The sequence below is a fragment of the Diospyros lotus genome, chromosome 1, assembly GCF_014633365.1.
Source record: "Diospyros lotus cultivar Yz01 chromosome 1, ASM1463336v1, whole genome shotgun sequence".
NCBI lineage: Eukaryota > Viridiplantae > Streptophyta > Magnoliopsida > Ericales > Ebenaceae > Diospyros > Diospyros lotus.
The window spans coordinates 33688641-33703428 of record NC_068338.1 but is presented as its reverse complement, the minus strand read 5'-3'; the positions used below and the strand labels follow the sequence as shown (position 1 = coordinate 33703428).

The following is a 14788-nucleotide window of genomic DNA, read 5'->3' as shown; positions in this document are numbered from 1 at the left end:
AATGCCTTTGCTTATCGTGATTTAATGAGAGACTTTGTTTCCATGGTGTGAGTAATCGTGTGGAGGGGCAATAATCCCTTTTGCAAATATCTTAGACTTTCAGTATAGTGTATCTTATGATCAGCTCAACTTTTCGTGAAAAGTGATAGCTGTGTTCCTTTAGGTCGGGTATTTCTTTTGCTTGATGTTTCCAAGGCACTCGTTTGTTCTATTTATTGATTCAAACTCTGTTTGAGTAATCCCTTTACTTTTTCTGATTTGACGAGGGACTTCATTAATCTAGTGTGAGAAATTGTGTATGTGCCATTATCTCTTTTACAAATATTTTGGAATTGCAGCATAGCATATCTTACAATCTTGACATAACTTTGCATCAGAAGTCATAACTTTGTCGCTGTTGATGAAATGTTTGTTATTGTATTTTGTAGGTTGTTCTTTTCTCTATTTCTTTCTTTTTTGTTTTTCTTTTTTTTTTTTTATATATATATAGGAAATGGGGTGTACTCGACCTGTGATTGAATAATTATTTACTTGTTCTGATTTGATGAGGGACTTGTCATTTTTTGGTATGTACAATTGTGTTGCAGCGATTATCTCACTGTCATTTTGTTCATTTTCTTGCTTGAAGGTTGCGTGTAATGTTTACTTCATTTATATATTGGGTGAAGTTGTCTTAGCCTTTTGCTTCAGAATTTCATGCAATGTCATTAAACTGTTAAGAGCTCAAGTTGCAAGGTGTTTATTGAGTTTTTCTGTCCTACGAATATGGAATTTGTCTAGGTTTCCATCTGATATTATTTGTGCAGCTTGGGCGGAGGTGTTGAGATAACACTTGCTGTTATGGTATGTTAATGTGCTTTTTTTGCTCTGTTCTACAGTGAGGTACTGTACCTGTGATTAAGAGGTGTCATTCTTGTTTTATTTGTTTTTATATTGTTAGTTTATAGTAAATTAATTTGTTTTTTTCGTAAACATATGGAGTGGTTAAATTGTGCTCCAGTTCCATTCCTGAAGTGTGAGATGAGATATTATCGCTATTTCTAAGGGAATTTAGTTTGCTAATGATGGTGTTGTGCCTAATAACTTGGATTGCATATTTGACTAGATTTTGTGCTTCTATTTTGAATGTCTAAATTTGTATAATGGACTAAAAATTCCATAAATGACTTAATACTGTTGTCTTTATAGTTTTTAATATTTGTTATAAGTCAATTTTACAATTTCGTTAAAATTAATATATTATTAACATTTCAGGTATTAATATTGTAATATAATTCATATTACAATATTATTATTTATCATAAGCCAATTTTTCCTAAATGTAAAATCCAATTTTTACTATTTATTTTAATAACATTTACAGTATTAGTATAATATTACAATACTAGGCGATTAATGTATTGTTTCAAAATTTTAAAATTGTGTTAAATATTGTTTAATATTACAAAATATTAAAACTATAATGACACATTAAAATATTATTTATTACTAGTCAATATGTTCATTTTTTTTTATCATTTATAAAACTAATATCGTTGGTATTTGTTTATTACAGTGTGACTTATTATCTCTAAACTTTAAAATTCACTTTTCACTATTTATATTGGTTTTAGAATAATTAAATTACTATTGAATTTTTGTGTGTTGTAACTCATGTTTTCTATTGCAGACGATCATAAAGTATTCTTAGTATATCTTTTACTGATGATATGGTAAATATTATTTTTTGTATAACTTTTATTGATGATATGCCAAATAACAAACTCAAACTGCGGACCCAATTCATGTTTCCTATAGAATACAAGAGCTTTCAACTTAACAAAATTCAATAATAATTTACTTATTTTAATATCTATGTAAATAGTACAAATTCAATTTTAAAATTTATTGATAATAAATAATATTATAATATACAAATATTAACAATATCAGTTTTATAAATATTCGAGTATTAATTTCTAATAAATTTGGATAATAATAAATATTATTCTTATGTGAATCTGTAAAATCAAACTTTTTGTCTAATATTCTTCTTGATTCTTGTCCTAGCTGGAGCTGTTGAGGTGGTGCTTGTTGTTAGTTTAGTTACTTTTTTTTTTTTTGTTCGGAATGGGGGGTATTCCACGTTGATCGGTTAGTACCTTTGCTTGTCGCGATTTAATGAGAGATTTGTTTCCACGGTGTGAGCAAAATTGTGTGGAGAGGCAATGTTCATGCCCTTTTCCACATATTTTAGACTTTCAGTATAGTGTATCTTATGATCAGCTTAACATTCCATGAAAGCCGTTGCTTTTGTTGGGATATTTCTTTTGTTTGATGTTTTTAAGGCACTCGTTGGTTCTTTTTTATATTGGATCGAACCATGTTTGGGAATTCTCTTGTCGCGATATATCTTACATTCGTGACGTAACTTTGCATCAGTAGTCATAACTTTATCGCTGTTGGTGCAATATTTATTATTGTGCTTTGTATGTTGTTTTTTTTTTCTTTTTTTTTTGGTTTTAGGAAATCGATGTTACTCCACCCGTGATTGAATAATCATTTGGACTAGACTATCATCAGATAAATGGAGTGTAGATTTGCATTGTGGGACAAAGGCCTTTTGAGATCTCCTTGATTTCACAATATCATATGCATCTTTATTCTTGCTTTATAAGAAAATCATATCCACAACTCAAATTCAAAATCTTCTAGTTGCAAATGAGTAATCTTAGTTTATTACTATTCAAGATGACCTATCTCAATTGATTGTAAACAAAATATTTTGGTTTTAAAATAAGTAAATTACTATCGATTTTTGTTGTGTTGTAATTCATCTTTTTATTGTAGACGGTCAACAAATATTTAGGAAATACAAGCTTTCAACTTTTTGATAATAAAAAATATTATAATATGTAAATATTAACGGTATGAGTACCACAAGGAATCAATTTTTAATAACTAACAAATTTGGATAAGAATAAATATTATTTATATGTGAATTTATAAGTTATGAAACTTTTCATTTAATATTTTTATTGATTCTTTGTCTTGGCGGAGCTGTTGAGATGGTTCTTGCTGTTATATCATATTATGTGTTTTTTTTTTTTTTTTTTTTGCAATGAGAGTTACTCCAATCTAGATCTGTTGTCCTATTTTTTGCCCCTTTGCTGTGTTCTCAATAAAACTAAGTCACGTTTTTAAATTAAACACCAAATAGTGATTATTCCAAAAAAATTATAGAATCAAACAAAAGATCGAATTACTGAAGAGTATATGTTGATTATATATGTTGTAACGCCCCACTTTTTCGTGCGCGTTATAAATTGAGACAATTCCGGGATAATACATTTTTTTTTTTTCAAACACTAAAGCTAAACCACATCGTTCCTCAAATCCGTTCTAGAATTCCCAATCATTAATCTCGAAAGAGAATCACTATACACATTAAATGCAGAAGTAAAGATCGAAACTTGATATCTTAACATAAATTCTTACATCTTCAACATTCCTCAAAACAGTCAGAATCTAAAGTAGCAGAGCTTAAATACAGGGGCTATAAAACATACATTTCATTCTTCATGCACTCTGATAAGTGTCATTTCATGCCTCATTTATTCTCGTATCTGCTACAATCTCCACTTGAAACGTTTGAATATTTCAGAGGCAAAACCCAAGTTGGATGATGAATCATCTAAGTAAGGGTACATAATGCTATGTTATGTGTGTATGCAATGTCTTACCTCGTAGGTGTCAACTACACCCCTCATGTTACTTACCATTTTAGCGGCCCCATCTTTCGAAGCCGTGCTATATGGGTGCACCCTTAATAAAGCAGCGGTGCCAGTTCGTATTCCCTACGGTCTCAAATGCGTGTGATCAATGATATCAATGTGTATTTATGCATTTCATAATCATGTCATGGATGCAGTCTACGTGTTAGGTACATATCACAACATGTCAGTATGATGAAAGTATTCCCGAGGATCGGGTTTCTTAAACATAAATCGCTTACAACCAAATATTTTCTGTAAAACTAACTTTAATTGGGGAGTACCACTTACCTTCTCAAACTTATTGGGCTATCTGGAAATTCTTGCATCGCCTCAATTTGCGTGTCAACCTCAAAATTCTCACAAGTCACTTCAATTCAAGTCTCAAAGCATCTTAATTATCATATTTATTTAAATAAGCATTAAAACCTATTTTTCCATAATTTATGGCATTTTTTTTAATTTTCTCTCTATTTCTTCCTATTTTTCTTTAATAAATCCAAACTAAATATTTCTAAAATATTTTCTCAATTATTTCACTACGAAAATTCATAAAATAATATTCTTGAATTTTTGAAATTTTCTAGAAAATTTTACCCACCTTAACTTAGCATCTTGGATTTTCTCGGTATGCGTGCCCTATCCTTGAAACGCGTGCCCAGGCCGTTTTTCTCACCAAAATCTCCGAGATATCACCAAAACATAATTTCTTATTTTTTGAGATTTTTTAAGATTTTTCCATTATTTTCCTATTTTTTTCTTCATTTTCTTTCTTTTTCCTCTTTTTTTTTTCTTTTTCTTTTTTTTTTCTTCTCTTCTTCTTCTTCTTCCTCCTCCTTGTTCTCCTTCCCGTCTCCCGTGCTCCTGCAACTCCCTCTTTCCTCTTTTTTCTTTTCTTTTTCTTCTTTCTTTCTTTCTTTTTTTCTTCTTCTCTTTCCTTCCTTCCTTCCTTCATTTCTTCTTCTTCTTCTTCTTCTTCTTCCTGCTCTTCCCACCTGCGCGCGGATTGCCTTCTGCCATGCACGCACCAGCCGTCGATTGCCGCCTGCAACGCCCGCCACCGGCTTCGCCGGCCTTCTATACGCAAGCACGCACCGTCCCCGCGAGCCGCCGTAGCCTCTTATGCGCGCTGCCCCTGCTGCTGCTGCTTGCAACGACTGGCTTGGCCGACTTTGGCCACTTTGGCCGCTTCCCGAGCCTTCATCGAGCTCTCCCATTGCCGCCACACCGCCGTTAGCCTTCGCAACCGCCTTCCTCGTTGCTGCCCTGCTGGTTGCCTGTCGGCCATGACCGCTCGAGCTTGCTTGAAGCTCACGGCCATGGCTGCCGCAAGCTGGTTGCTTCCAGCTCTCTCTCTCTCTCTCTTTCCCGATCTCTTGGAGCACTGCTTCTTTCGACCAAGACTGCTGCCAATTTATAGGCAGCCATTGCGGGTGTATATATATATCTATATTGTACATCATTAATTACATAATCCCTTAAATCTTGCTGCCAATCTCCTTAAATCCCGCTACAACTATTTTCCTCAAATCCTACTGCTATTATCATCCAATTGCAGCCCAAAATCGCGGCCATTAAAGCTTCTTAGAAGCTGGCCACGCACATGCATATATATGTATATATAAATTATATATTACACTTTAATTTAAGAGAATTACACATTAAATCTCAAATTTCATCCCTATTACACTTGTGCAATTCCGTAATTGCAACTACAACCCTAAATCTCAATTTAATTTGTATTCTAATGCTGAAAATCCATAATTAATAACTTAAATTTTACTCAAAATAGACGATTTTGCCTTTGCGTCCTCTCGGGACCTTTGTTTCATCTCAAAACCACTGAAGGGTTGCTCATTACGCAAAATCGAAGCCCCCCTAGGGTTCTGTTGATTTTTCGGGAGTCTCCTACAACAATTCGGTTTTACAGCCTAAATAACAGCTGTATTTTAGTTATACCGAAAACTATTCCCAATCCGATTTCTTTTGATACCATAAATCCTATCTTAGAATGCTCATCAAAATCATATAATTTTCTTTAGACAATTTCACTCCGAGGCATTCCCTGCAATCGATTCGGTACTTATAATTACTATCAAGTCAATTTTTCGATATTCTAAACTCATCAAAATTACATGGCATCCTCGTACGAACATGGAGTATTACATATGTTATCCTTTGATTCTATAATTTTTGTGGGATAATCATTGTTTGATAATTTGTATTAATTTAGCTACGTTTATTTTTATTAGGAAGACAGCTAAAGGGATAGGAAATGAGGATGATAGATTTGGACTCGGGGTTATTCTACCTTGATTGATTAATGCCTTTGCTCATCGTGATTTAATGAGAGACTTATGAAAGATCGCCCAAAATGGGGTGAATTAAGTATTTTAACTATTTTTAATAAATGATAAAAATATTTTGAAATATGATGCAATAAATTTATTTAAAAATAATATTTTTCTCAAATTACAAACAGTTGAATAGAATCTACGAATATATATATATATATATGCAACATAAAAGATTTTTCATAAAGATTATCATAGTTGAATTTGATCATTTCATATATATAAAAATCATTATATGGGAATGTATGTATTTAAGAATGAGGTTTAAGAAACATTTTTGTATTAAGAGAAATCAGTTTGAAACATATAAAATAAATGTATGCATTGAGGAATAGGTGTATATATTTGAAAAGTTTTTATATATGCAATAAAAATTGATTCTTATAAAACTTCTATGCATGCAAGTTATAAAGACTGGAACAAAAATATTTAAAGATAATTTAAACAAAATAGGATTACGTTGCATGATATACATGAAATGATATTTTCATGAATATTAGCTTTAAACATGTTTCAATCCTATAATATGTATGTTAGAAAATCAATTCTTCATGCAAAAATTAATATTTAAACTGAAAATATTTTAAGATGATTTCAACAAAAAAACATATTTTAGAGACGGTTAAAATAACAATGCAAATAACTATATTAATAGACTCACAATAATAATAAATGCATAACAAATAAATAATGATGTTGTTAAAGACATAGATATAAAAAGTTAGTACAATGAACACGACATTTTTTAGTGGTTCAGTCAACATGCCTAGTCTATTATCTTAATTTCTCATTAAAGAATTTGAGATCATCTACTATGATATTTAATTTTTAGGGATCAGCTATAACCCATATACAATTTTTTATAGGCTCAACTTAAATCTCTGCATTTATGGGGGAAGTAGGAATCTCAACTTTTGCGAGCTAAGCAGTAATCTTCATTTTTCATGATTTAAATATGAACCCCTACTTTTTATAGGTTTATCAATAACTTATTTTATGAAATTTTTTCACACCTGGCTCGGTTACAACAAAGACATTACTTTTCAAAGGTACAAGCATAATATTTTACAAGTTTCACAATGCATGTGAAATGATTTCTCAAGAGAAAAATATAAGATATTCAATGATACCAATTATTCTTTTAAATAAAAGAGAATTATAAGAATTAATGAATGAAGCACTTATCCCTCTTATAAAAAAATATTGTATAGAAAAATATACGTAAAATCTTACCAAACAATTTACTTGAAGTGAAGAAATGACAAGTATGAAAAACTATCACTCAAACATACGACATTGGTTTGAAAAGAAACAAGCTAATTGTGTTATGATCGACTTTATGTTGTGCCTTTGGCCATGGTATCAACATCGATCTCTTTGAACCACTTGACCTTTTATAGAAATTTTAGACTTAAGATACATCATTGAAACTTACATGTACTCACGGTTTCTTTGATTTGACATTTTATAAATTATTATTTTATTTATCATTTATAAGGGCAAAATTTATTCTTTATTATTTATTTTGATATTAGAATAAGGAAAATTATTACTGAGTTGTGTTTGGTCAAAATCTAATATTTTCTATTATTGATATTTAATATTACAAAATATTAAAATTATAGTATTGACACATTAAAATATTATTTATTATAAGTCAATATGTTCATTTATTTGTATCATTTATAAATTTAATATCTTTGATATTTTTTTAGTACAATATGGCTTATTATCTCTAAACCTTAAAAATCTACTTTTTACTATTTATATTGGTTTTATTATAAGTAAATTAGTATTGATTTTTTTTTTATTGTATCTCATGTTTTCTATCACAAATAGTCATAAAGTATTTTCAGTATATTTTTTATTAATGATATGTTAAATAACAAACTCGAGATTTGAATTCAATTCGTACTTTGTATAGAAAACAAGGCCTTCAACTTGATAAAATTTAGCAATAATTTACTTATTTTAATATGTATGTAAATAGTACAAATTTAATTTTAAAATTTGTTGGTAATAAATAAAATTATACTATACAAATATTAACAATATCAGTTTCATAAATATTAAAGTATTAATTATAAATTGATTAAAGTTTTGTCAAAGGCAGAGCTGCAGTTAGTTTATAGCTTTGCTTCCTGATCTCTGGCCTAACATTATGCGGGAACTGGTAACTAATCATCCCCTTTTTCTTCCTTATCAAACAAACAGCAAGCAAAATTTGATGCAACTCTATCACTTTTTATCACTTCTTCCAACAGGAGAAAGTTTGTGTGGAAGCCACTCAAAGAAATTGCAGGATTGCTTACAAAGGAAGGGACAAATCAACAGTTACCAAGCTGAGAAATTTTTTGTTAGAAGCAATGCTGATGGAAATTGTTCTAAAATTATTATTATTATTATTATTATTATAATGAGTCTATTAATTCTAAAATTGTAATGTTTATATGTTAATGATGAATTAATTAGAATGAATGCCAGAATAAATAAAAGGGTATTATCGCTCCTCCCTCCATTTCAATTAATTTCCTCACCTAATTTATTGGCTGTTACAAAGACGCAAAAAGACAGAGCAATATTGATTAATGCCTTTACTTATCGTAATTTATTGAGAGACTTCTGAAATATCACCTAAAAAGGAGGTGAGTTAGGTATTTTAACTAATTTTAACAAATGATGAAAATAAATTAAAATATAAAATTTTTTTAAACTACAAATAGTTGCACCAATGGATCGAATATGCATAAATATATATAAGTAATATAAAAGATTTTTCATAAAAATTATCATAAGAGAATTTGATCATTTCAGGTATATAAAAATCTTTATATAGGAATGTATGCATTTAAAAATTTATCATTCAATAAATATTTTTTACTAATTCAGTTGCTCTAAGAAATATAAGAGATTATAAAAAATAAAAAAAATATTATTATAGTGTTCTAAGAGCAAAAAAAAAAAAAAAAAATCATTTTATTGGTAAGGCTATTAATTAGTTAGATAATTCTTCAGGCAAACTTTATTTTTAAATGTTTATATTTAACTATCAAATTGAAAGGAGATAAACTGAGTACAACATTGAAATTTATTATTCAATTAATAATTTTTACCAATTCAGTTGCTCTAAGAAATATAAGAGATTATAAAATATATATAAAACAATAATAGAAGAATATTGCAAAATAATCGGAAAGAGGAAATGCATGGAAAAAGTAAAATAGATTAATAACGTAATAATAGTAAAATAGATCAATTAATTAGATTGCCAGTGTATATTCGCTTTTGAACCTCCTTCTGTGTTGCTTTGAGGTCCATTTCATCTCTCCTCAGTGTTGGGTGAAATCCAGGGCAGTCATCTTCACAACGGCAATCATCCCACGCCACGCTTGTTGTTCATGAATCAGATATTCCCAAATCAAATCTTTCAGTTTGCTAAACGGTACGATTTCTTCTCTTCCAGCTGGGTGTCCCCAAACGGTCTGATTTCTTCCCTTCCTTCAGGTTCCAGCTGGGTTTTCCGATATCCCCAAACGGTCCGATTTCCAGCTGGGTGTCCGGTGTCCCCAAACGGTTCGATTTCTTCTATTCCTTCATGCTCCAACTGGGTGTCCCCAAACTGTCCGATTTCCAGCTGGGTGGTGTCCCCAAACGGTCCGATTTCTTCCTTCATGCTCCAGCTGGTGTTCCCCAAACGGTCTGATTTCATCTTGGCTTGGCGAGCACGTTTCACTGCTCTCCAACGCAACGGCTCAAGAATCTTGACATTCCTCTCGTCTCGCTCTATTTAAACCCTTCGACTCGACTAACATCGACAGTAGCTCTTCTCTTATTCTGCCAGGTCCTTCTCTAACTCCGCCCCCTCTCCCTCCATCTCCTATTTATCTGCCCCGTTCATCTTCTGATCACAATCTCCAGTTCATCGTCTCTTCTCTCAATACCACCCCCGGTAAGGTCTCCGTCTATGATATTTTTCTATTGTTTGTTTTTCTTATTTATTGTTTAATGTTCTGTAATCCCTGGTGATTCCTTGATCGATTCAGGGGAACGAGCAGACCACCCAGCAACTTCTGTGGCCTACTGGATTTGTTTTAAACCTCGTAATTGACATCCCACCGGAATTGCTACACAAGTGGGAGAAGTGCAAATTGTGAAACTGTGGTAAGACATCTCTCTCACTCGTGCCATCTCCAAGCAATTCTTATTTTATTTTCTGTGAACTTATTCTTAATGCTTGCTATTAATATGTTTTCTGTGTGTTCTGTTACAATGGGGCTAACTCAACTTGGATGGAGTCATCCCTTTGCTTTGTCCTGACTTGTTTTCTAGGATGTAAGTAATTGTTCGGAGTGAGGATACTGTCATTTCCTTGCAGGGGAAGTCGTAGCTTTGTTGTGGTTGTTTGGGTGTTTTTCTTCTTTGAAGATTTCAAGTCTATTCATTGGGTCTTTTGTTAATTGACTCAATTTGGTGGGGTGACAGTAATCACTTCTCCACTATTTTTTGTCATTCAGCATAATGTATTGAATAAGCGAGGTTAACCTTGTGTAAGAATTTGTAGATTTGTCGCTGGCGTTTGTTTAATTTTCCTGCTTGAAGGTTTGAAGCGCAGTCTTTGAGATAATGCCTGCTGTTATTGTATTTTATGTGTTTTTCTTTGTTTGCAGTGGGGTTACTCCACCTGGGATTGAGTAATCCCTTTGCTCGGCCTGATTTGATGAGAGATTTCAAATCCTTACTGTGAGTAATTGTGTGGAGCGGAAATGATCCGTTCTGCACATATTTTAGACTTTCAGCATGGTGTATCCTGAAGGGGAGGATTAATCTGTGATATTTTTCTATTGTTTGTTTTTCGTATTTATTGTTTAATGTTCTGTAATCCCTGGTGATTCTTTGATCGATTCAGGGGAACGATCAGACCACCCAGCAACTTCTGTGGCCTACTGGATTTGTTTTAAACCTCGTAATTGACATCCCACCAGAGTTGCTACACAAGTGGGAGAAGTGCAAAAATATTGTGAAACTGTGGTGTAAGACATCTCACTCAGTCGTGCCATCTCCAAGCAATTCTTAATTTATTTCAGGATTTTGATTATTGCAGGGAGGAACATGACAATCACGGATTCCACTTCAGTTTCTATATTTTGTTCAGCATGCGTAGCCAGATATATGGCTCTTTTAACTTTTTCATGATTGATGACATTTTTGCTTCCCCCCCGCCCAAACCAACCAACCATATTGTTGCTATGGCATGGCTATCTCACATGTTCTATACTTGAGCAATTCTTCATTTCTCCTTTTACTTTAGGCGTTTTGATTATTGCATGGAGGAACAGGACAAATCAGATATTCACTGCCTTTTCTACATTTTATGCAGCTTGCATTGTCAGGTACACGGCTCTAAACTTTTTGATGATTTTTTTTCTTGTTTTAACTTAGACCTGTGGCAATATTTCAGTGAGCATTTTTGTTGCTTTAATTCATCATATAGTTTCTGGGGCCAACTTTATCTTGCTATTTGGCTATACATTTGAATTTTTTCTGTTTTATGCTCTATATTGTTCTAGGATGTAAGCAACTGTTGGGAGTGAGGATACTGTCCTTTCCTTGCAGGGGAAGTCATAGCTTTGTTGTGGTTGTTTGGGTGTTTTTCTTCTTTGAAGATTTCAAGTCTATTCATTGGGTCTTTTGTTAATTGACTCAATTGGGTGGAGTGACAGTAATCACTTCTCCACTATTTTTTGTCATTCAGCATAGTGTATTGAATAAGCGAGGTTAACCTTTTGTAAGAATTTGTAGATTTGTCGTTGGTGTTTGTTTAATTTTCCTGCTTGAAGGTTTGAAGCGCAGTCTTTGAGATAATGCCTGCAGTTATTGTATTTTATGTGTTTTTCTTTGTTTGCAGTGGGGTTACTCCACCTGGGATTGAGTAATCCCTTTGCTTGGCCTGATTGGATGAGAGATGTCAAATCCTTACTCTTGAGTAATTGTGTGGAGCGGTTGATGAGAGATTTCAAATCCTTACTGTGAGTAAAATTGTGTGGAGCGGAAATGATCCCTTCTGCACTTATTTTAGACTTTCAGCATGGTGTATCTTATAATCAACATAACATTGCATGAAAAGTCATAGTTTCATTGCTTTTGTTTGGGTATTTCCCTTGCTTGAATTTTCCAAGGCACTCATTGGGTCTTTCATATATTGTATCAAATTGCGTTTGAGACAATGTTAGCTGTTAGTGTATTTTTCTGCCTTTTCTTTTAATTTTCAATGGGGGGTTACCCCTCCTGTGTTTGAGTAATCTCTTTACTCCTTTTGGTTTGATGAGGGACTTCATCTCCCTAGTATGAGCAATTGTTTGTTGTGCGATTATGTATTTTATAAATATTTTGGAATTTCAGCATGCATATCTTATAATGTTGACATAACTTTGAATCAGAAGTCGTGACTTGGTTCCTGTTGAGGCAATGTTTGTTGCTCTTGTATTTTGTATGTTTTTATTTTCCTTCCTTCCTTCATTCTTTCTTTTCTATTTTCCTTTTTTTTGTTTTGAAGGAAATTGAAATTGCTTCACCTGTGATTAATTAATCCTGTACATGTTCTGATTTGATGGGGAACTTATTTTTTTTCGTTGGTGTGTACTTTTGTGTTATGGCAATTTTCTCGCTGTTGTTTGGTTATTCTTCTTGCTTGAAGGTTGTGTGTTTAGTCATTGGTTCTTTTATATATTGGGTAAAGCTGTGTCACTTTTCTGCTTCCCAATTTCATTCGATGTTAGCTATCTGGAAGAGCTCAGGTTGCAGGGCCTTTTGAGTTTTTATGTTCTAAGAATCTGGAATTTTTTTAGCTTTCCATCTGCCGTTGTTTGTGCGGATTGGGCTGAGCTGTTGAGATATGGTTTCTGTTACTATATTGTTTAGCTTTTCTGCTTGCAGTTATTGTATTTTATGTGTTTTTTCTTTGTTTTCAATGGTGTTACTTCACCTGAGATTGAGTGATCCCTTTGCTTGTCCTGATTTGATGAGAGATTTCAATTACTTACTGTGAGTAATTGTGTGGAGCGGAAATAATCCCTTCTGCATATGTTTTATACTTTCAGCTTAGTGTATGTTATAATCAACATGACATTGCATGAAAAGTCATAGTTTCATTTCTTTTGTTTGGGTATTTCTTTTGCTTGAATTTTCCAAGGCACTCATTGGGTCTTTTATATATTGGGCCAAATTGTGTTTTGAGTCGATGTTAGCTGTTACTGTATTTTTTCTGCCGTTTCTTTTAATTTCCAATGGGGGTTACCCCTCCTGTGTTTGAGTAATCTCTATATTACTTTTGATTTGATGAGGGACTTCATCTCCCTAGTGTGAGCAATTGCATGTTTTTCAATTATCTATTTTACAAATATTTTGGAATTTCAGCATGGCATATCTTATAATGTTGACATAACTTTGAATCAGAAGTCGTAACTTTGTCGCTGTTGAGGCAACATTTGTTGCTATTGTATTTTGTATGTTTTCCATTTCTTTCTTTCATTCATTCTTTCTTCTCTATTTTTTTTTTGTGAAGGAAATGGAGATTACTCCACCTGTGATTTATTAATCCTGTACATGTTCTGATTTGATGAGGGAGTTCTTTTTTTCCTTTGGCGTGTACAATTTTAGTTGTGGCAATTTTCTCGCTGTTGTTTGGTTATTCTTCTTGCTTGAAGGTTGTGTGTTTAGTCTTTGGTTCTTTTATATATTGGGTAAAGCTGTGTCACTTTTCTGCTTCGAAATTTCATTTGATGTTAGCGAACTGGAAGAGCTCAAGTTGCAGGGCCTTTTGAGTTTTTATGTTCTAAGAATCTAGAATTTGTTTAGCTTTCCATCTGCTGTTGTTTGTGCAGCTTGGGCTGAGCTGTTGAGATAATGGTTTCTGTTACTATATTGTTTAGCTTTTCTGCTTGCAGTTATTGTATTTTATGTGTTTTTTTTATTTGTCTGCAATGGGGTACTCCACCTGGGATTGAGTGATCCCTTTGCTTGCCCTGATTCGATGAGAGATTTCATTTCCTTATTGTGAGTAATTTTGTGGAGCGGAAATAATCCCTTCTGCACATATTTTGACTTGTGAGAAATATCATATACTGTTGGAACTTGTGTATAGGTTTTCATAGTTTCATTGCTGTTGTTTGGAGGTTCCATTGCACCTATTGGTTCCTTAACATTCTTTATAAGTTCGGCCAAACTATAATACTTTCTGCTTCACGTTTTCGTAGTATGCCAGTCAATTATAGGACCTCAAATTACACATTGTTTATTGAGTTCATATTTTCTGTGAACTGTTGTTTAAAGCTTGCTATTAACAATGTTTTTGTGTGTGTTCTATTGCAATGGGGGTAACTCAACTTGGATGGAGTCATCGCTTTGCTTTGGCCTGACTTGATTTCTCGGATGGAAACAATTGTTTGGAATGACAATACTCTCGTACTGCGGATTATTATCCTTATCGCTATCTACCTTGTGCACTAGCTTGCAATTTTGACATTTGAGCAACACCAGGTACTGTTATAACTTCATTATTATTCTTTGCATACCTTTCCTGTTTGGAGGTTCCATTGCACCTATTGGTCCCTTACATTCCTTTATATGTTGGTTAAAACTATCTTACTTTACGGTTCACGATTTCATTGGATGCTAGTGAATTAC

General features: G+C 32.7%; 1 long non-coding RNA gene across 3 annotated transcripts in view; it reads left to right on the top strand.

Moving 5' to 3' along the window:
* The first annotated feature begins 9390 nt into the window (after window positions 1-9390).
* Window positions 9391-14788, top strand: part of LOC127800390 (uncharacterized) — a 54090-nt gene continuing 48692 nt past the window's right edge. Inside the window, exons 1-6 of one of the 3 annotated variants that reach the window (XR_008022798.1) lie at window positions 9391-10055; window positions 10150-10267; window positions 10774-10846; window positions 11013-11136; window positions 11415-11496; window positions 12012-14641. This is a non-coding gene — a long non-coding RNA (uncharacterized LOC127800390). The remainder of the gene's footprint in view (window positions 10056-10149; window positions 10268-10773; window positions 10847-11012; window positions 11137-11414; window positions 11497-12011; window positions 14642-14788) is intronic. The other 2 variants (XR_008022797.1, XR_008022799.1) reach the window with 2 other exon arrangements.